Source organism: Pinus tabuliformis, chromosome Q (assembly GCF_031772625.1).
Source record: "Pinus tabuliformis cultivar Carrire ecotype Pingquan chromosome Q, CPIR1, whole genome shotgun sequence".
Taxonomy (NCBI): domain Eukaryota; kingdom Viridiplantae; phylum Streptophyta; class Pinopsida; order Pinales; family Pinaceae; genus Pinus; species Pinus tabuliformis.
Genome location: NC_142296.1, coordinates 1,295,453,388 through 1,295,477,875, shown reverse-complemented (window position 1 = coordinate 1,295,477,875; position 24,488 = coordinate 1,295,453,388). Strand labels below are relative to the sequence as shown.

General features: G+C 37.1%; 1 pseudogene; it reads left to right on the top strand.

Annotated features, from left to right (window-relative positions):
• Positions 1-1,544: 1,544 nt before the first annotated feature.
• Positions 1,545-24,122, top strand: LOC149224565 (photosystem I chlorophyll a/b-binding protein 3-1, chloroplastic pseudogene; annotated as a pseudogene).
• Positions 24,123-24,488: the final 366 nt, after the last annotated feature.

Here is a 24,488-nt window from a genome sequence, read left to right as displayed (position 1 = left end):
TTTACAACATTATTGAAAGAAATCAAAATTTGCATAAAAAGAATATGTACAGATAAGAAGGGGTTACCTCCTTAGGGAAAGAATTTCTTTAAGATAAGCCCATTCACAGGAAGAGAATCTCTCTTTCCTGATAAGTCTTGCAGTAAAAATGTTGATGAGCCTACCTTTTCGACGATCTGAAATGGTCCAAGCCACATCTTCTGAAATTTGGTATGTTTACCTTTGTCTTCATGTGATTTGTCCCATTTCAAAATGAGATCACCAATCTATAATGTTTTCGAGCCATTTGAACTTGCATCAAAAGAGGATTTAATGACTTGCTGATGTTTAGCATGAGTAATCTTGGCTTTTTCTCTTTCCTCATCTAATTTAAGAATTTGATCGAACCTTAATTGAATAGAGGAAGAAGGAGTTTCTTCAATGAATTGTACTAGGGCTAGTGATGGGAGGGCTAGCTTTGGTGGAGTAACAGCTTCTTTCCCATATACTAAGTTAAAAGGAGAAGTACCTATTGAGGCCTTCCGAGTTATACGATCTACCCATAGTGTGAATATTAAATATTTATGCCAATTATTTTAGCTTTGATCAACAGTTCTTTTAATAATCCTTATGAGATTTTTGTTAGTTGACTTTGCTAAGCCATTTCCTTGGGGATAGTAATTTGCAGAGTATTTTAACTTAAAACCTCTCTTAAGAGAAAATTCAACTATACTATTTCCATAAAAATAAGATGCATTATCAAAGATAAGCGCATTAGGTAAACCAAACCTGGTGATGATAAAATGATCAATAAATTCAATAATCACATCAGAATTTGCTACCTTTAGTGGAATTGCTTCTACCCACTTTGTGAAGTAGTCTGTGGCTGTAAGGATATATCTGTGTTGCTTGGAAGAATGAGGAACAATTTCTCCTATAATATCAAGCCCCCACTGCTCAAATGGTTGCTCAATGTTAACTGGTTGTAAAGGAAAGGCTGGTTTCCTTTGCCTCCCACTAGTAGTTTGGCATATCTTACATTTCCTCACATAGTCATGGGTATCTTTGAACAAAGTTGGCCAATAATACCCAACATGCAGTATTTTGTGCGTTGTAGTGTCTCCTCCAAAATGTCCACTAGCTGGGCCATCATGCAATTCCTGTAAAATCATTTGCACTTCAGATTTTTCAAGGCATCTTAATAGAACAGAATCATAATTTCTCCTGAATAACACATCACCAATGATTTCATAGTGTTTGGATTTTAACCTTAGAGAAAATTTGTTTTTGTAGCTGAATTCAAGGGGGGCATATCCATTCCTTAAGTAAAAAAATCAGATCAGCATATTGAGATTCAGAATCAATCATACTTATCTCATTTACTTATGCGGTACTACCTTGATCTGAATTGGATCCTTAAACATTTCCATGACTGTTTCAAATTATGTCAGGTTTCAAAATCTTATGGATAGCGAGCTTATCAGAAATGACCTCTAGACAATGGAAATTTGTGGCCAACACGGAACAACAAGGACCCTCGGTCAAAGCGCGCTGACTGTTGGCCCATGGAGACCACGCATGGACTCAAATTGGTAATCGGAAGCCCAGATCCAGAAATAGAGGCAGTTTCTGATACGCGATTAGCACTATTGCAGGAAAAAACCCTTAGGAAGGAAAGCCCCGAGCGCTTAGTCACGATGAAAACAGGAAACCTTGCGGAAATCATCGGAAGGTGGGTCTCGCGCCAAAAATTGGTAGGATATCGCGTGCACTTCGAGCGGCAAGCGGGTTTGGCTGCGTTCAATGCGATGTCACACACCGAGTGATGTGTGTCCAATGGATGAGAGAGAAAACCACTTACATCACATGAGTAACGTTCGAGCAACTTACCTGTGCGATATAGATAGAGACCGTAGGATCTGGAGGCTCCAGATCAATGGCGGAGAATTAACTTGATGGATGACTGGATTCGACGAGGAAATAGACTGAGGCACATAAAGATTTGAGGTCCAGCATGACCAATGAGCTAGTAGAAGAACCAGTTTGTAGGAAAATCCTGGAGTAACAGAAATAATGACCATTTAAGGAAAACTAACACTCAGCTCGTAAGGCGGCAAGTAGCCACCTCTCTGTGCAACGTTACACAGTGATGATGACGTAGAGTAGGGGAATTCTAGCGGACAGAGGTAGGTGATCTAGAAATCTAGGAAGAGGAAATGAACAGTCAAAGAGAAGATTGGATTTAAGCCATGAACAGAAAAAGAACAGGGGGAACAGAAGTAAAGAAAGAGAAGCGAATTGCAGAGAACATGGAAGCCAAGCTGACATGCAGAGCAAAGGCAGCATCGAGCAGATTGAAAAAAGAGAGTTTGAGAGTCTATGAACTCCAGAGAAGTCTTGAGAGGTTCAAGCAACTCCTCTGTGTGTACCTGTCCGGTATTGAGTACCAAATTGGAGTCATGCCACTGAGACCAGTTGAGGTCGAGATTCAATAAGGGGAGTCTATGTACTCTAGAGACTTGGGGGATCCAGTACAATCCTACTGATCATTCTCTGTCAAGTGAGACTCAAATTGAGCTCCTCATTGTAAAATCACTGCTTTAAGACACAATAGAAAAGGCCACCACCGAAGGCTAGACTAGGAGATGTAGCCCAAGAGAATTGGGTGAACTCCTTATTAAATTTGTTGTGTTTTGTATTTTCTTACTGTGTTTCTCTTACTGTTTCAAGTGCCTATGTATTTTGCAATCTTATCGATCCGTTGCTTAAAATAATATAGGCACACCCCAACGCATGAGTCTGTAATACCTTCATTAATTAATTGAGATCATTCACGAGCGATTTTCAGATCAAGTGGTATTAGAGCTCTAGGTTGTTTAAGGTTAGACAAGCTTGTGCTAGATTTTGTTGTTGAATGCTAACTAGATCAAAGTTTAAATTAGGAGAAGGAGAGTTGGTTGAGACTAACCCAGAAATTGGAAGAGTCTATCCTCAGAAGAAAATGTCAGAGGAAAGTCCCTTGGGGCCAGACCCTCAATTCATAGATAGTTTCATGGCCATGAGGTCCATGGTAGAGGAAATGTATAGGGACTTTAGGAAACATAAAGATGAGGACTCAACAGGCTCCAAGCAAGACAAAGGAGTAGAAGTGTCTCTCCTCCATGACCACTCTAAAGGAAAAGGGAAAGAAGAAATCTTTGTCACACCTCCTAATAGCCCTGAACATAAAAAGAAGACATCTTTGATCAAATTAGATGTTAAATTTGATTTACCAATATATGATGGAGGGTTGAATGTAGAGAAGTTGGATAATTGGATCAGAAAAATTGATGTTTATTGCAGAGTGTAGAGTATTGACTCAGACAACAGTAAGATTCAGCTGGCCAGCCTATGCCTCGGAGGCACTGCCTTGGTATGGTGGGAAGGCAGGACACAAGCTGACATGAAGAAAAATGGTAAGATTCTTTCTGTCTGGAGTGAATTTGTTTTTGCAATTAAAAAGCAGTTCTATCCACTAGCTTACATGCAACAAGCCATGATGAGCTGGCAAACTCTTCACCAATTGAAAGGGAAAAGTGTACAAGGTTACACCTAAGAATTTAGGAAAAGAGCTTTGATTCTAGGAATTTCATTAGACTCACCTAAGACTCTGTTGAAGTACATAGGTGGTCTACACAGCTACATGAGGCACACTATCCTCATGTTTAATCCCACTAGTATAGATGAGGTATCTGTTCAAGCTACGCATCTAGAAGCTAGAGGAAAGAATAGGAACCCAGAAGTTGGAGGATCATCCAAGGCCATTGCAAGCAAGAATAAGGAGAAAAGAAAACGGAAATGGAAAGAGAGGAAGGCCAACACTGCACAGAAAAGCAAGTCTTCATGCACTCACTGTAAGAAGGATGGGCATGATGATGAGCACTGTTGGATTCTGTATCCGGAGCTGAGACCTAAGAAGTTTGAGGGCAAGAAGAAGAATATTGCTAAAGCTATTCAGAAAGATTTAGGGTCGGACTCTGGAGATGAAACAACCATTGCAGCCACATGTATAAAAGGTAAAAATTATGAAGAATCTACTAGTAATTCTGCACAATCTATTAATGATGAGGAAAATGAGAGAAAAAGACATGAGCTTTTCCATATTCGAGTTATTTCCAAGCATCAAAAGATTGATACTTTGTTTGATAGTGGCTCACAAGTAAATTTAATTTCTGAAGCAATTGTAAAGAAGTTGGGATTACTGACTACACCTCATAAGAAACCATATCCATTAGGTTGGTTAAGTGATAAAGCACAACTACAAGTGACTACACAATGTAAAATTAAGTTTTCTTTTGGGGTCAACATTTGTAGATGAGGTGGAGTTAGATATAGTTCATCTATATATAAGTGGAATTTTTTTAGGAAGACCTTACTTGTACGATAGAAAAGTTATTTTCTATAGAGATGATAACAAGTATCTACTCGTTAAAGATGGAATCGAATACTTTGTAAGAGCTCATAAGCTCAAGAATAATTATACTCTCATAAACTTAGGGCAGATGAAACGAATTGTAAATTCATGCAAACAATTTTTACTGATGGTTGTAAAGGAAAAGAAACATGATAAAACCAATGTATTTGAAGGCTGTGATGCTAAACAGCAAGTTGATTTAGAAAAACTTGTTTCAGGATATGATATCTTGTTTCAAGAACCCAAAGGTCTACCACCCAAAAAGGAAATAGTGCATGATATTAATTTGTAGCAAGATGCTCCATTGCCTAACATTGGAATGTACAGGTTGTCCGCTTTAGAGAATGCAGAAATCAAGAAGCAGGTGCAGGAGTTGCTTGAGAAGGGGTTCATTAGACCTAGCACATCACCATGTGGGTCTCCAATTGTTTTGGTAAGAAAGAAAGATGGCTCGTGGAGAATGTGCATTGATTACCAAGCACTGAATAAGATAACGATCAAAAATCTTTATCCCCTTCCTCACATAGATGATCTATTAGATCGATTAAAAGAAGCTATTTATTTTTCCAAGTTAGATTTGCATAGTGGATATCATTAGGTCAGAGTTGCAAAACAAGATGCATGGAATACTACTTTCAAAACAAAGCAGGGATTGTGTGAGTGGCTAGTTATGCCTTTTGGCTTAACTAATGCTCCTACTACTTTCATGAGAATAATGAATGATGTACTCAGACCTTTTCTTGATGATTTTGTTATTGTATATCTAGATGACATTCTTATATTTAGCAAAGCATGGGAAGAACATTTAAAGCATGTTAAGCAGACACTAGATGTTTTGAAAAGAGAAAAACTTTATGTTAAACTCTCAAAATGAAAATTTGGCAAAACATCTTTGAATTATTTGGGTCATATAGTAGGGGGTGGTGAATTGAAGATAGATCCCTCTAATGTGGCAGTCATTGTAAATTGGCCTAAACCCAAATCTGCTACAGAAGTTAGAAGCTTCTTAGGAGCAGCACAATATTGGAGAAAGTTCATTTCTAAATTTTCCTTAATTGCAGCTCCCTTACATGCTTTAATATGATTGAACAAGGTGTTTCATTGGGGAGGCAAACAACAGAAAACCTTCGACACCTTGAAAGAAAATATTAGTACAACACCAATACTAGCACTTCCTGATATTCAAAGACCATTTGAGATCCAAACAAATGCCAGTGACTATGACATGGGAGCAGTGTTGATACAACATGGTAAACCCATATGTTATCATTCTGAGACATTTAATTTTGCAGTAGTTAACTGTCCCACATATGATAAAGAATTGTAAGCATTAGTACAGACTGTGAAAAAGTGGAAGCATTACTTAATGGGCAAAGAGATAGTCATACATACTGATCATCAACCACTTCAATATCTACATTCCCAAACTAAGTTGCAGCAATCAAGACACTACAGGTGGATGTGTTTTCTACAACAGTTTCATTTAGTCATCAGATGTAAAAAGGGCATACACAATAAAGTTGCAGATATGTTGTCTAGACCTATTATAAATGCATCCACTATACTTAAGCATAATTCAGTATTGCTTGAGAGCTACATTGAACAATATGCTCAAGATATAGATTTCAAAGATGTATATGTAACTTTAAGTCCAGGAAAACGAGTAGAAGAATTGGATTATCACATTAAGGACCAACTCTTGTATCATTGTGGGAAGCTATGCATTTTGCAAACTGAAAGAGTAAAGATAATTCGACAAGCACACACTTCTCTAATATCAGGTCACTTTAGGGTAAGTAAAACGGTGGCACAACTGCAAAGATTTTGTTATTGGCCAAAAATGAATGAGACAGTTTCTAGATATGTAAGAGGGTGTACCATGTGTGCTAAAAGCAAGCCCGACAATTGAAAACTAGGCTTGTACGCTCCACTGCCAGTTCCTTCTCATCCTTGGGAAAGTGTTTCCATGGACTTTGTTGGAGGACTGCCAAAATCTAGGAAAGGTCATGACTATTTATATGTTGTTGTGGATAGGTTCAACAAAACATGTATTTTGATACCTTGTAATAAGAAAATTACAGCTGAACAAACTGCAAAGTTGTTCTTTCAACACATATGGGTTCATTTTGGATTACCCACTTCCATTGTATCTGATCAAGACACTAGATTTGTTGGGAAGTTTTGGTCGAGTCTGTGGGAACTGATGGACACCAAACTGAAGAAAATCATAGCCTTTCATCCACAAACAGATGGCCAGACCTAAGTGGTCAATAGGATAGTGATCCAGTTGCTCAAAGGTTATTGCAGCAAGCATGCCAAACTTTGGGATGAACATTTGTGTTATGTGCAGCATGCTTACAACCGAGAAAAACATTCTTCTACACAGAGATTTCCTTTTGAGACCTGTTTTGGTTTCACACCAAGGTCTCCCTTGGATTTTGTCTTTGGTAAAGACATAGCAGTTGATGGACATAGTGATGTGGACAAGGCAACCAAGTTCATTGAAAAAATCCAAAAGATTCACCAGGCAGTACAGGAACAGTTGGAAAGGAGCCAAGCCAAATACAAGACAAAGCATGACAAGCATCGGATGGAGCATTGTTTCCAAGTTGGTGATCAAGTCTGGTTGTATATCAGCAAAGACAGAATACAAGGTGAAGGTAAAAAGATAAAGCCAATAAGGTATGGACCTTTCAAGATACTTGAGAAAATTGGTGAGAATGCTTTTTGCCTTGATTTACCAACTTACATGCACATCTACTCAGTCGTTAATGCAGACAACTTGAGACTATTTGAACCTTCGTTAATTGAAGATCCCAAAGAGCAAAGTCAATTGCCTTCTATTAATGATCTGTTACTTGAATATATCAATGAATTGCAAGAAGACATAGTTTTGGATAGGAAGGTGAGGACAACACGTAGGGGAGATGTTGACTACCTCAAGATTGGACTCAAGGTTTCCAAGCCAAGTAGTGCAAAATGGATAGAGATTGGACAAGTGAGACAGTTATACCCTCATTTCGTCGATGCGTGAAAACCAACTTTTGGTGGTCCAAAAGCTTTTTGAGTGGGAAGGCCGTGATCTGAATTGGAACCTTAAACATTTCCATGTCTATTTCAAATTATGTTAGGCTTCAAAATCTTATGAATAATGAGCTTATCATAAATGACCTCTAGACAATGGCAATTTGTGGCTAGCACGGAACAACGAGGACCCTTGGTCAAAGCGCACTGACTGTTGGCCCATGGAGACCGCGCATGGATGCAAATTGGCAATCAGAAGCCCAGATCCAGAAACAGAGGCAGTTTCTGATACGCAATTAGCGCAAAGCGCTAATTGCATATCGCAGGACAAAACCCTCAAGAAGGAAAGCCCCGAGTGCTTAGTCATGAGGAAAACAGGAAACTATGCAGAAATAATAAGAAGGCGGGTCTTGCACCCAAAATTGGTAGGATATCGCCTGCACTTCAAGTGGTAAGCAGGTTTGGCTGCGTTCAGCGCAATGCCGCATATCGGGTGACGCGTGTCCAATTGATGAGAGAGAAAACTTCTTACATCGTGTGAGTAATGTTCAAGCAACTTACCCGCGTGATATAGATGGAGACAATAGGATCCGGAGGCTCCAGATCAACGACGGATAATTAACCCCATGGATGACTAGATTCGATGGGGAAATAAACTGAGGCACATAAATATTTGAGCTCCGGCATGACTGATGAGCTGGTAGAAGAATCAGTTTCATAGGCAAATCCTGGATTAATGGAAATAACGACCATTTAAAGCAAACTGACACTTAGTTCGTAAGGCGACAAGTAGCCACCTCTCTGTGCAGTGTTACATAGTGATGATGACGCAGAGCAAGGGAATTCCAGCAGATAGAGGTAGGTGATCCAGAAAGCTGGGAAGAGGAAACGAACAGTCAGAGAGAAGATTGGCTTTAAGCCATGAATAGACAAAGAGCAAGGGGGAACAGAAGTAGAGAAAGAGAAGCGAATTGTAGAGAATAGGGAAGCCAAGCTGACCTGCAGAGCAAAGGCAGCATCAAGCAGACAGAACAGAGAGAGTCCGAGAGTCTGTGAACTCCAAAGAAGGCTTAAGAGGTTCAAGCAACTCCTCTATGTGTACCTATCCGGTATTGAGTACCAAATTGGATTCATACCACTGAGACCAGCTGAGGACGAGATTCAGTAAGGGGAGTCTGTGTACTCTAGAGACTTGGGGATCCAAGTACAATCCTACTAATCATTCTATGTTAAATGAGACTCAAATTAAACTCTTTATTGTAAAATCTCTGCTTTACGACATAATAGAAAAGGTCACCACTGAAGGTTGGACTAGGAGACGTAGCCTAGGAGGATTGGGTGAACTCCTTATTAAATTTGTTGTGTTTTTTATTTGCTTACTGTGTTTCTCTTACTGTTTCAAGTGCCTGTGTATTTCGAAATCTTATCGATCTGTTGCTTAAAATAATATAGGCACACCCCAACACATGAGTCTGTAATGCCTTCATTAATTAACTGAGATCATTCACGAGTGATTTCAGATCATACCTTGATCCGGATTTAAATAGGAACGCAATAAAATACAGAGATAATCATAGAGACATATATGCAGTGGCAATAATACTTCATTTCATTAATGGAAAATATTGAAATATGCTTACAACCAGAAATGGAAATAAACCAGCTAGGTCGATGGTAACTTATCTCTGAGAAGAGATGTGTGGCTACATGCCTCTAAATTGTGTTACAATGAGGCTCGAAGGCCTATTTATTGTTGAGAAACAATGGAAAACCCTTCACATTCCAAAACCTAACCCTAGAAGATGAAACGCCAAATTGTGGGCCCCGTTTTTGGGTAAGTTGGTACATCAACTTCCCGGGGTCGCGAATTGGTCGTATTATCTCCATTTGACGCGCATGATAGCCTGTTGGAAACATCTCTCCGAGGACTACGACAGAAAAGACGATTTTTAGATACAAAATCACTGCGGGTAGATTTCCAAAAAACGTCGTTTAGGGCCTCAAAACGGCTCCGGAAGTTTAGGACCCGAAAAACTGCTAAAAATAGTAAACTGTGCTACAATTTAGGAAACTGAAAAGACTGAAAGAGACAGTTGTGGGGGTCCAAATGGGATAGGTGGGTGGCCACCAACATCCAACTGGATCATACCTGAATCTTCATGATCTAGTATATTGGAAGCTCATGCTAGCAACCTGCAAAAATCCTGTCCTCTAACAATTTTCGCTTGTTTAATATCAATATCATATTCTTGTAAATTTGTTACCTAGTTAGCTCTTTTCTCTCCTACTTGTCTTTGTATTAGCAATTGCCTCATTGCATAGAATGGGACTATTACTTTTGTATGTGTTTTCAGGAGGAAAGGTCTAAAATGTTTAACAGACTTAAACACAGCGAAGGCTTGTTTTTCAACTTCTGAATAATTAAGCTCAACACCTTGTAAATTGGAACTAAAGAAAGATATGGGTGCTTCCACTTGTTGATCATTGATTTGTGTTAAAACAACAACATAAGATGATTCAGTGGCCAAAGTATATAAAATAAAATGACTAGAAAAATTAGGAGTATTTAATGCAGGAGCATTAATGATTGCTTGTTTGATTGAGTCAAAAGCTTCCTTTTCATTATGTCCCCATTTGAAGATTGAATTTTTCTTAATCATGGATTGCAAGGGTAGAACAATATGAGAAAAATCAGGAACAAATCTTTTTACAAAATTTATCTGTCCCAAGAATGATTGCATATATTTCTTATTATGTGGTAAAGGGATATCAAAAATCTCCTTTATCCTATCAGGATCAATATATATGCCATTTTTGGATACAATAAACCCTAAGAGTTTACCTTCGTTAAGAGCAAGAATGATTTCTTGGGATTTAAGGAAACCCCATACTTTTTGCAACGTTCAAAAATTTGCTTTAAATCATGCAAATGGTTGCTCTTTTTCTTAGAATAGATTATAGAAATTCCTACTGTAGATCAATAGATTATGCAATATACTAAAACACAATACAAGATCTACTTCTACAATATTTTGCATAAGCTTAATCGAATTGAGAAAGATCAAGAGAACACATATAACTGAGAATGAGAAATCAATCACACATAACACAAAAGAAATAACCCAGGGAAAGCCACAACCTAAAACCCCAAGCTCTGTATTATCATACAAGTGGAAATATGTTCGAGTTACAAAAAGAATCAGCTCTCAAGCTATCTTGCTCTCTCTGCAATCAAACAATGCTACTCATAGATAGTCAAAGGCTTTCACAACCTTCTCCTCTGCCCTCCAAGCCTCCTATTTCCTTGCGCAGTTTCTCCTAGGTCCTCAAGCTGCTACTTGTGTGTAATAATCCCTCACACCCTGCTCTGACCTCTGAAATAAATGCACAAACCTGAAGGAGATAATTCCTTCTGCATGGATGAGTTTCCTATATAGGAAAAATCCTCCAATTGATAGTACATTGTCCCTTCCTCTGATCTCAATTAGATCTTTGATTGAACTGACATGCATGAGTTATTTAAGAGAGAATATTCAGTTATATGGAGAGTAGCAGTTACATGCATGCAAGCATTAACTAACTGAACTCACAATTAATTCAACAAACTATTTGAATTAATCTAACTAGACTTAACTCAGATAACTGAGCTAACTAATTACAACTCAATATTACAACTCATCCTTATCTCTTTAACTGATGCATAAATTCCTCAATTAATGGAGAAACGGTTGCATGTCCCCACATAGACTTCATGTTTGATTTTCTACAACTAATCAACTCATGGTGAGTTAATTAATTATTAATCAAATAGCTGCTAAGAACAAATTCGAATTTTACTTCTCTATTTTAGTTTAGGAACTAACTAAAATAGGAAGGTATCCCGAAATGCTATTTTTAGCACTTCCATTTTTCATTCCTTGTTGCTATGTCCAACACTGGTACCCGAACTGTTATTTATAACAGTGCTATTTTTAGAACTTCTATTTTTAGCATTTCTTGTTGCCATTTTCAACTCTCCGTCTCAACAAGAAAGACATTCAACTTGAACCTGATCCTGAACCTTTGGAATGTTCTATAGGCAACACTTCTCCCAAGTGTTGTTGGTTCAAAAACTCTAGAAACAAAAAATCTCCCAATTGACCTCTCTGTTGGGCTAGAAACATCCTCTGATGTTGAAGCTCCATCTGCCACTGACAAGTGCTCCCTCTCTGACCTCTGAGCTACTGCAACACTCCATGCATCTCGCATCATTGCACACCTCTCTGTGCCATCATGCACTGGTGCAACACTCTTGTGCCTCTCGTATTGTTGTCGCCTGCTAGCTCTACACTCTCTTGGGATTCCTGTACTGTAGCTCTCTCTGCTACTCCATTTGCATCTGTCTCTACCCACTCAACCAGTCCTGCTACTCCTCGTCGGGGCTCCTATAGCAAGTTCTAATAAAAAAGTTTGGGTACCTCAATGATCTTGCCCCTATTCCAGCCTTCTTGGGACTGTCACTCCACATCACCCCATCCCATACCTAGAGGTATGGATGCATGTGATCCCTCTACCCACTTGGCTCAAAATTTCCACCTACTGAAGGTATCTGCATGAGTGGATGCCTCCACTTGATCTCCTCTCGACTTCTCTAGTTGTGGCTGCTCCACAACCTCCTAAAGCTGCTTCACCAATTGTGGATCCTCCACAATTGTATGAGACTTCTTCTGGCACTACATGTTGAAAGGTAATGTACTCTCCCTCTCAACCACCAAGTCTCTAACATTTGCCTTGATCCTCAAGGCTTTGCATGCATATTGAACCTCAAGAGCATACAGGGTCTTGGCTAGCACACCAATTTGTTTCATCTTTCCCGTCGTCACAAAATTTTCTAGAAAAAGAGCTGATTTTAAATCAATGATATCTCCCTCATCCGAACTCTGATTCAGCCATTTCTCTTTTGAATTTTCGTATTTTTTCACAAGGAATCTAGATCTGTTATTTGTTTCTAAAACGTTTGCACAAAAATTTTCAAATCTTCTTTGCAAACTTGTGGCCCAATTTATTTATTTATTTTAACTTAAAATTCTCTTCTTCGTGTATATTGTTCTTTGCTTTGATCACCTTTTCTCCAACACCATGTAGCAATTCCCACTGTAGATCAATAGATTATGCAATATACTAAAACACAATACAAGATCTACTTCTACAACACTTTGTGGAAGCTTAATCGAATTGAGAAAGATCAAGAGAACACATATAACTGAGAATGAGAAATCAATCACACATAACACAGAAGAAATAACTCGGGGAAAGCCTCAACCTAAAACCCTAATCTCTGTATTATCATAAAAGTGGAAATATGTTCGAGTTACAAAAAGAATTAACTCTCAAACTATCTTGTTCTCTCTGCAATCAAACAATGCTGCTCATAGACAGTCAAAGGCTCTCACAACCTTCTCCTCTGCCCTCCAAGCCTCCTATTTCCTTGCGCAGTTTCTCCTGGGTCCTCAAGCTGCCATCTATGTGTAATAATCCCTCACACACTGCTCTGACCTCTGAAATAATTGCACAAACCTGAAGGAGATAATTCCTTCTGCATGGATGAGTTTCCTATATAGGAAAAAATCCTCCAATTGATAGTACACTATCCCTTCCTTTGATCTCAATTGGATCTTTGACTAAACTGACATGCATGAGTTATTTATGAGAGAATATTCAGTTATTTGGAGAGCAACAGTTACATGCATGCAAGCATTAACTAATTGAACTCACAATTAATTCAACAAACTGTTTGAATTAATCTAACTGGACTTAACTCAGATAACTAAGCTAACTAATTAAAACTCAATATTACAACTCATCCTTATCTCTTTAACTGATGGATAAATTCCTCAGTTAATGGAAAAAATGTTGCATGTCCCCACATAGAATTCATGTTTGATTTTCTACAACTAATTAACTCATGGTGAATTAATTAATGATCAATCAAACAACTACGAAGAACAAATTCGAACTTTACTTCTCTATTTTAGTTTAGGGACTAACTAAAATAGGAAGGTATTCCGAAATGCTATTTATAGCAATGCTATTTTTAACACTTCCATTTTTCATTCCTTATTGCTATGTCCAACACTAGTACCTAAACTACTATTTATAGTAGTGTTATTTTTAGCATTTCTTGTTGCCATTTTCAACATAGACAGTTATTTCATCCAATTAAACAACGACCGTTTTATTGATCAAACCTTTGAAAATTATGTCCATGGCTCGTTGGAAAGTAGCTACAACATTTATCAAACGAAAAGGCATTTTCTGATAAGCATATGTTCCCCATTTAGTTCTAAATGTATTCTTTAATCTATCATCTGGATGAACCAGGATTTGATTATATCCTAAAAAACTATCAAGAAAAGACATTAATTTTGAGCCAGCTACTGATTGAAGTGTCTGCTCCATTGTTGGTAATGGGAAATTATCTTTTTGACATGCTTTGTTGAGATTTCTAAAATCTATGCAAATCCTAATATCGCCATTCTGTTTCCTGACATGTACCAAATTTGAGACCCATTTCAAATGTCTAACAGGAAATATTATTTTGGCTTTAAGGAGTTTTTCAACTATGCTTTGATTTGACTTTCAAGATTGGGGTGAATTTTCCTTAATTTCCGTTGTACAAGTTTCTCGTTAGAAATCATTGGAATTGTATGTTGAATAATAGAGGTATCATAAGTCTTCAGATCCTCATAATTCCAAGCAATTTTTTTTTGTATTTCTTCAATAATTGGATGAAAGAAAATCTTTCATCAGGTGAAAGTCCAAGCCCTAGATTGACATTTTGTGGTTTGGTATCTGTACCAAGGTTTACTAATTCAAACCTTAAAGTTGAACTTTGAAGTTTTGCATTAGTGACCTTTTTGAATCTATCCATAATATCATAAGCATCTTCCAGTTTAACAACATATTTATGAATAGGATTTTCATTGATTTTTGTTTTAATTGAAGATCATGATCGCTTTCATCAATGATTTGGTCATCATAAGACCCTTCAGATGTCAAGAAATTTAGGATATCCTCATCATGATTGAACACACGCCAATTGGTGACATTATCTGGGATGGATGGTATAAAAATTAACTCAATATAAAATCTGTTTGAACTATAATCCTCATATGGAAGGAGTTTAGAAGCTACATTAGCCAGGAGATCTACTGCTGCATTCTGTGATCTGGGAATAGGAGAGATATCAAATGCTAGAAAATGAGAAATAAGATCTTGAGTGAGTGATTGATAGTGTTTGTGATTTCCTAACAGACAATGAATAGTAATTCTTACTTGTTTTATCACTATTTCAGAATCACTAAACACTTTCAAATATTTCACATCAAGACTTATTGCTTTATAAAGACCTTGAATCAAGGCTTCATATTATGTAGTATTATTGGTACACTCAAATTCTAACCTGCCTGATAACATGGTTTTTTCTCCTTCAGGACTAATTAAAATATGTTCTTCTCTTGCACTGTCATTGGATTTAGATTCATCGAATTACAAAGACCAAAATAAAGGCTTATTTACATGTTTATATACAATTTTATCTACAATATCAACACACTTAGAAGTATCGGTCTGTGAAAAATTTTCAACTTGTGAGGTGACATTACTAGCTGAGAAAGGTGATTGCTGAGCATTGAAGTTCCCAAAAAATGATTCAGCCAAATAGTTACCAAGAATATTATTATTGAAAGCTACCGGTTCATTTTCCTCTTCAAATTCAGTTACTGTGTGAGTAAGATACTTTTCATGGTCGATTCTGATTTAATTTGGCTTCCCATTATAAGGAAGCCACATGTGAGACCAATCCGTTGAAATATAACCATGGAGTTTTTCAGACCAATCTCTACTAAGAATCAAACCATAAAACGCAGGGATGTCAGCAATCAATATATCAATTATTTGAACAACTCTTGGATCAGCAGATAGTCTAATAGTATCTGAATTTATTTCTCCTAAAATTTGAACCTTAGTCTAATCTAACTGAATAATATGAACTACAGAATTCTAGGGTTCAATATTTAATTTGGACCAAACTGATGCTGGCATTATATTGGATGAAGCCCCTGAATCAATCAAGAAACTATGCAAGTTTCTATTGTAGATCTCATAAGTCAAAAGAAAAGGAGGAGTATGAGAATTTGATCTATATCCCATTAAAATGGCATCAGTTACATCCACCTTATTAGATGGTGGCTTACCTGATCCTCTGGCAGCCTTGGATAATACACTAATTGGAAGAGGTGAAGAAGGTATTGCATTTAATTCCTTAAGCAACAAATTTTGTTGATGTTTGAGTTTTCTAAGTTCATGCAGAGAAATTTTTGCTCGAGTCTTCTTCATATCTTCAACTATGTTATAATCCATGGGATTTGAAACTACTAAAGTCTTTGATGATGATGGAGGATTAGACAAAGATGGTTTTGTTTGAGGAGATGAAATTGGAGTTTTCTTCGCGGGAGCTTTCTCTTTAGTAACAAGATTTGAGTTTTTCTTCTTTTGAGTTGACTGATTAGGTTCTATAACACTCTTACTTCTAGTGTTTACTAGTAAGGCTTCCTGTTCACTTTCATTATCAGAGTTGGGAAAAATAAAGTCCCACATTCCATGACATTCAATTGTTTCTTCTTCCTCTGTTTCATCAGCTGATAAAGCTGTATCTTCTTCTTCTTCATCATCTAAATCAGATTCTGCATTTGATATAGAATTTGGTGGTTTAGGATCAGTTGTCTGATTTCTTTTAAAATTCCTAAATGGTCTTTTTGATGAGGTTTCAGCTACCTGCTTTTTAATCTCTACCATTTCATTAGACATATTTTTAAGAACTTTTTGCAAGCCTTCCATGTCATATGGATCTTTGGTTACTTTCTTGGATTTTCTTTCCTCTAGTGCATTTTTCTTTTCTAAGGCCATGATACGTTTTTCAATAGCTATTGCTTCTTTCATATTTTCTGCTAATGTTGGTTTGGTAGCTCTATCAACAAACATGGCTATGTTTGAAGGTAGCGCAGAAATGTACCATTCATTTTGGACCTCTTCACTAGGCTTGGATGTCGTAGGTATTTTATTCAATAACTTATTGAAACGTGAGTTGAATTCCTTAATGGGTTCTTTGGGTTTGGCTTTCAAATTTTAGAGGTCATTTATCAAAGTTGTTGTAGACCTATCGTCTCCAAATTTAGTTAAAAATTGCTCTTGAAAATCATCGCAGCTATTAACCGAGCCTGATGGTAACGAGAAGTACCATGATCCAGCTGCTCCTTGCAATGTATATGGGAATAACCTTACAACTGCATCCTCTTCTGTTACTCCATTCAAATTAATGGACAACATGAAATTATTTATATGTTCTTCCGCTAACAGGCAATTTTCAGGGTTGAATTCAGGTAACCATTTTTATGGATGAGCTGGCAATTGTGTCAAAGGTGCAGGCATTGTAACAGCTCTTGGATTGGTCCATGGCCTTGGTTGAGGTTGATTATGTGCCATTATTGAGCTATTAGTAGAAGAGGGTGAAGAAGCGGTTGAAAGTGATTGGGTAGAGGATGTTGAAGCTCCTGTACCTGTTTGGACTACGATCTGGAGTTGAGAAGCAGGTGTGTGACCTTGCAATGGTATGGATGATGATGAAAGAATCTCGCTATTGGATTCTGATGGTGTCTTCCTAGCCCTTTTTCGACTTGGCAGAGGGAATTCAACTGGTGGGATTCCAAGTTTTTCACTCTTTTCTCTAGTTAATGGTTGTGATGGGATATACTGGGAAGTGACACTACCTTGGGATAACTTAAACTCTTCTTGAGAAATTGAAATCCCCTGCAATTTGTGGATCAAATATTGTACTTCAGGGGTTTCAGAAGAAATAATGTCTGACTTGTTTAGGGTTTTAGTAGTGGGTTCTGTATTTTTCTTTTCAACTTCTCGCTTGGGAATAGGAGATTTAGAATGCGAAGGAGAAGTTGGAGGTGATGGTGAGGGAGTTTTACTCTTAGAATGGCCTGTAGATTTAGATTTACTCGCCATTCACAGTCAGGCCCTCCTTCTAGCACCAACATTAGGGATAACCACCCGGTCCGGCCCTTAATATAGTTCCCTTTCCATTTGGGATGGTGGCTCCGACTGGATAATATGGGACCAGTTTCCCAATCAAATGTGTTTTGATGAATGAGTGGTTTAAGCATATAATGAGATGATAAATGGTTTGAGTTGCAAATTTACGAAAATATACATATAAATCTATATATAGATAACCTGGGTAATGCAATATTAATGCGATTTATAATGATTCCTAGTAATCGAATGCTAATAAAGCTCAATCACTTGATTGCAGAAAGTTAAACATGAATGATGATCACAAAGTGATATAAAACATAGCGCATCTCATAATAACATCAATTGTCAGCATATGTGCTTATAAAATACCAATTCCAACTTACTCAAAAGTGATGTAATGAAAAATTGTATGAGCATTCACATATAATAACAACATTGAATCAAAAGACTGTTTATTTGCATAACATGTAACAAGAAGACCTTTGATAAAAGTACCATATGTATTTGAATCCTGCTATGAGAATAACAGTCTGGTTCGTTCTTCTTATTTCCGAAAACTCCAAAAAGATACAGAAATGCAAGTCCTCTTGAATTTTCCTTTATAACAAGTTTGAACCTTGATCCTTGTCTTCTACAAAAAAAAATCCAGAAGTGCAGAAGTGTTATCTTCTTAAATCTAATTTTAATACAATTTCAGGACCCTTTCTAAAATGACATGAAAGGGTCTTTATAGTAAAAATAAAACAAATTGTTCGTAAAAAGTGCTTAAAGTGGTTGGAACAACCTCTCTCAAAATATGGGATTTCATGATAAAAATAGAATTGCAATAACTCTAAAAAGATGCATCACATCTATCATTCCTCCTGTGGCTTTAATTGACAAATCTCGAGCATAGTTTGGACTTCTGGTGGATGACTCATCCTAGCATGCAACTGACCTATGTACACTACATCCGAGAGTTTTGGCATCATGTGATCGGCTGCATCAGCAAGACATTTGATTTTCATTTGTTGACTATGCGGTTTGACCAAGTAGAACCAATGTGCATCCCAATTGAGACTTTTTAATTTTTTGATTGCTCCTCCCTGGTATTCAAATCTTGCTTCCATTGTTTTTCCAACACCTTTGCTTTTGGAAGGTTTTCTGGGGAACACTCAAAAATTAAATTGGCACTATGTAAGTTATCATTTATCAGTTCAATGATATTATTCCTCACTACCCTGGCCCTAGAAGTTTCTCTTTCTGCTTTGATCAGCTGTGTCTCCCATTCTGAAAATAATATCTCTTTGTGAGATTCTTCAATTACTGGCAATTTAGTAGCCCTTCCCTTTCCTGTGTTCTACCAAGAGATGTAATCTGTAATCTTGTCATCTGCATCTTCGAATTCCAACCTGGAATTGACTGCTTGATCTATCAACGTGCTGGTTTTGATACATAGTGGATGAATGAGAGATATCTTTTGGCAGAGTTGGGTTAGTTGTTGAGACAAGAAATTATTTACTTCTAAGGCTTCCTTTATAAACTCTTCAATTTTGGGATTATCTTTAAATTGATCCATTGAGAGTTGTAGCTTCTTTATTTGCTCATCCTTAGATTTGATCTCTTCATGATGTGCCAGTTTCAGCTGTTTGAATTCCTGAGATAGGTGTTGTTGTCTTTCAATAGCTTGCTGATAAATCCTCTGTTTTTCCACCCTTAACTGTTCTTCCAATTGTTTAATCCTCTGATCCTTTTCCTTGATCAATTGATTAACTTCGGTTGCTTTATCAATCGTGGCAGCTATATATGCTCCTGCAAACTGAGATAATTTGGTCAAGTCCTCAGAGGGATTAACTTCTGAGTCTCTCCAAATGATATTCATAGATTCATTTTGAGGAACTGTCACTGATACTTGATCTATCTTTCTCTTTTTCGCTTCCTTTTGACTACAACTCTGTGTTTAGGGCTATAGAACACATCCAACGATGGAATTTCTTTTATACTGAGTGTAATCTCTGACGAAGGATACTCAGGGATTACCTCAATTTCCTTTAGAAGTGAGTCCATGTCGGATGGTCTATCAATCACAGGCTCATGAATCATGGATTGTTGTTTTAAGGGAGATTCTGGTGTGATAATAGTTTGGGTATTACTCTGACCTTTAATCTGTTGATCAAACTGTTCCCATTCTTTGATCAATATCGGATCAATGTGAACATCTATGTCCAACTGTTCAATTTCCTTCTCACTTGTCTTGGCTGCCTCAGAAGTTTTATCCTGCTTTGTGCTTTGCACTGTTTGTTGGATGACTGGTGCAATATTCAATAAGTCCAGTGGTATTGTATGAAGACTTTGCGTCCTGTATTAGATGAATTTATCCATTTTCCCCGGTCCCAGCTTAATCTTTGCCAGGTGGTGTACTTGTGAGAACGTCTCGACTGATATGAAGAAGTCATAAAATTCATCTTTCTCATGGATGAATTGTTTAACTTTTACTTGAGTAGTGAAATTATAAGCAACATTATTTGGGTCATACTACCTTTTGGGAATAACTGCTAGGTTCAAACCCCCTATTTTCTCGGCTTCAATTTGGGCGTGCTTATAATCATGCAATGAATAAATGCCACAGCGAACCAGAAAGGCAGGCCATAACTGTTTCTTGGCATCTTTGAGATTTTTTGTAAGCCCTTTTTCAACTATCTGACAGGCTATTTCCCTAGCCAATAATTTATCTGGGACATATAGAGGAAGGACATGTGGGTTGGTAATGCTGCCAAAAACCCTAATGTATGTAAACAACTCTTCCCCAAACCAACTGCCAATTGAAGTTAAATCGATGCTAGCTTCCTCGGACAGCCGAGGGGTTGGTCTATTAAAAATGGCCTAATGAATGGGTAGGATGAAGCCATGGAAAATCTTGTAAAAATGCTTCTTATATTGTTTCTGCCATAGGTATTTATGGTAAATATGGATAGGGGTTGGGTCCTGAACAGTCCATTTCCATCCCATGATGGGAAAATCAGAATTGAAACAAATGGTATCGACTATGTAGGCACTCATATAGAATGGGGGAACAACTCGAGTGGTCACAAACCTATTTTTCCTATAATCAAGTATTTGGATGGCCATTTTGTTTGATAGGATAGTAACCCAATCCATCACAAAAGAATTCAATGCTTCTTCTATTAACAAAACCATTTCAATGGAAAACTTAGCAGAATTGGGGCTTCCAAATAGTCTACACATCATTGCGGTAGCATAACAATATGGAGATGCTAGAGAGTCCACAGAATACATACCGGATGACTCGTGCTTGTGTTTGTTAGGGAAGTGCCTCCATTGTTTGATGGGGTCCGACTCTATTTCGTTTTCCTTTGCGAAAGCTTTAAGGAATGATTTGTTATAGTATTTCTAAGACTCTGGCAAATGATACATTTTCTTCAAGTCTTCAGGCTTGAAGGATCCAAACATTCTTCCATTGGTTTTTAATAGCATCCTGTCTGTTATATTGATTCCCTCAACTACCCATTTTACCATGTCATTGTATGGAAAAATATTTGGTCAGGTCACTATTCTATGAAGAAAAGAGTCGGCTAAATCACCAAGTGTGTTCTCAGATTCTGCAGGTCGATCCGCTGTTGCCTACCCTTCAGTTACCTTAGGCTTTTCTTTTTCCATCATATCATATATGTCTTCCCATGAAATTTTCCCACAGTCTTGGCATGTCGTATCTAAGATCAACACAACCTTTTCTAGTCCTTCTGCTACTGCAGGGGAAGCTTTCATCTTTTGGGCTTTCTTTGACATTTTAGCTGGCTGCATACTTCTAGATTCAAACTGCAATTATATGAAATAGAGAAGAGCGATAAACTAAAAATTTCAGAGCGGCTAATGCTTGAACAAATAGTGGTGATAATAGTACAGTCGAAAATCAGGGTAGGAGCATTTGGTGCGAAATATTTCGTATTATGAAATAATATTAACACGAAAGATGAAATCTTGAAGGACTGAAGTCATTACTGTTCTTAATGCTTTGCCATATTCAACGATGTGAAACTTAAATGTTCAATAAATAGATCGCATCACAGTTTCCTTAAGGCCTAATTAGAATGTGTGTCGTAAATTTTCTGATTTTACGATGAGAGATTTCAATATATATTATTTTAATATTCTAAGAGCCATCGCATATCGCAAGTCGAGAGGTGTAAGCGCCATGTTCTAAGAGTCTTTCGAATTTTTTCGATTACGATCAGTGATGACTTGGCACATAGAGTTGGGAAAATCTTTATTTAACCGCCCGCATCATGTTTTCTCCGTATTATCATTAAAGAACTTTATTATATTTTAACATCACATTACGCATTCCTGAGGTGATTATAACTTATTTCCACTGGGATTGCGATATGCGAGAATCTTATCGCATCGCATGTTTTCGAGTGTGGCTTCTTTTTGTTTTTGGAAATATGCGAGATACGATAATCTTGTCACATCCCAAAGTTTCAATGATCCGTTAAACCTATCACTTGGAATCTACGATGCGATAGGCGATATGTGATCGCTTTATCACATTGCATGTTTGTCAATGATTTGCTTAAGAAGCTTTACGTTTGATACTTTCAGATTGCAACAATATTATACGAATTATATGTTCCTTAACCTTAAGCGATTGTGATTTGCGATGTGTGTTGTTTTTAGAGGGTCTTTTGAAGCACTTTTATTTAAAAAGCAAGAAACAAATAAATTGAATTCTATGTAAAGGTTTTATTGCCTTTTACAAACTAAAAGGACCCTATTTCCTATTTAGCATCTTAAAATAAAATTAAGAAAAATATTGAAATGGGGGGGGGGTGTTGTATAGCATAACAAGTTTTTAGGGAAGAATGGAAAAAAATACCCGTTGGATTTGTGAAAGAAAAATTGAAGACCAAATACATTAGACACTAGCACTGAGAAATTTATCTTCTAGAAGGACAAGGCATGAAAGTAACGTTTTCTGAAGTGTTTGGACACTTGTTGTAGAATTTCTATAAATGGGAGATGTAGACTTTCCATTTATAGAGGTCCTCTGTCTTGGGGAAGATCTAAAGGTATGCCTCTTCTAGAGCCAAAATTTTTTTAACCTTTATTTTCCTTTCTAGAATTCCATTGAGGAGAAAATATCAAAGAGGAATATACTCACCTGTTACTGTAAACATCTCCTTGGTCATTCATGTGACATTAATAATATTATTGTCCTTCATTAATAATATTACTATGGATTTTTTTCATGTTATTTATCTGAAGCTTGGTTGAAGCTTACTGGGGTGGGGGAGAATGGGTTGATTTTCTTTCCATCCCTTTCTACGAATTCGCTTAGGTAGGGTTGCCTACCTCATGAAAAGTGACTATAGTAAAGTCACTTAACTGATGTAGTGAAGGTAAGGTCTTGATTACTTGTACTAATTTTGAGGTCTTCGGTGACCAACTTGGTTGGGTGTGGGGTAATTATTGTAACTGTTGTGGGATCATTGTTTGCTAATATATTGTACTGAATGTAGCTTATTCTACCTCATGCAAAGTGATTTTCCTAAAGTCACTTAACTAATATAGTGAAGGTAAGGTCTTGATTACTTGTACTGATTTTGGGGTCTTTGGTGACCAACTTGGCTGGGTACGGGGTAATTTTTGTAAATGTTGTGGGATCATTTTTTGCTAATATACTAAACTAAATGAAACTTATTTGAAAAGGATTCCAAATTCAACATCTTTTGTTGTTGTTTACCCATGCTTTTAACTAATTTGTATGTTCATGTTTCCTATCCCATGCTGATCCCATGAAGCTTGTAAGGGTTAAGGTTAGACACTTCATACAATATGTTTAGTGTCTTCTTGTTGACCCTGTTATCCATAAAAACTTATAGAAGTAGGACACCAATGAAATTATCAAAGAGTTATATGGAATGGTGATTCTTCTCCAATTATTTGAATATATTTGGGTAATTATAGCCTTCCTGATGACTTTGGATTTGATCTGTTGGGCTTGATGGATCCCAAAGGACCTGGAGGTTTTATTGAACTAGATTGGCTCCCTTATGGATAAATCATCAATGGGTGATACAAAATGTTGTGTGCTGTTGTATCCATTACTCCTGAAATGTTAGCCAATATTAGGCCAATCCCACAGGAGACTGCACTTCCCTAGTTCAGAACTAGTGTCATTCCTCTAGTAGGGACATATGATTACTGGGCTGACCCTTTCACTCTTTTTGTGTTAGAGATTTCCTTGATGGGATTTGCAGAACACAAAAGATTATTAGATTACAAAAACCCTGGATTGATGGGAAAACTATATTTCTTGGGATTTGAGAAATACTTGGGTGGTTCAGGTAATCCCGCATAACCTGAAGGTCCCTTATTCAATCCCTTGGGATTAGGTAACAATGAGAAGTCCATGAAATATTTGAAGTTGAAGGAGGTAAATAATTGAATGCTTGTGATGTTGACTGTCTTGGGTTATTTCATTTAGAGTCTTGTTACCATAGTTGGGCCATTTCAAAAACTCTTGGATCCTTTGGCTGATCCAATAAACAATAACATTCTCACCAACTTGAAGATCGACTCATAGGCCAAAAATATAGAAGGAATTACAATTTCCTTTGGTTTTGAATGGTTCATGTCGGTTCATGTTTGAATATATTGTACGGCAAACATTTTCTATATGTAAAATTGCAATGTAAAATTATAAGGATGTGCATGGATCTTTATTAAGGATATTCAAGCTGGCTACTTATTTTTGTTTATTTCAATACCTTTACTCTATGTCAAGTATCACGTTTATGTTGAACAATCTTACTATTTATGAAATGTGTAATGAAACATATCAAATTATGTTGCAAAGTGATATTCATTTATCATCGTCTCCACTCATTTATATTACAATAATATGTTGCAGATTGGATCTACTCTGTAGTTACTACATCATTCAATACCT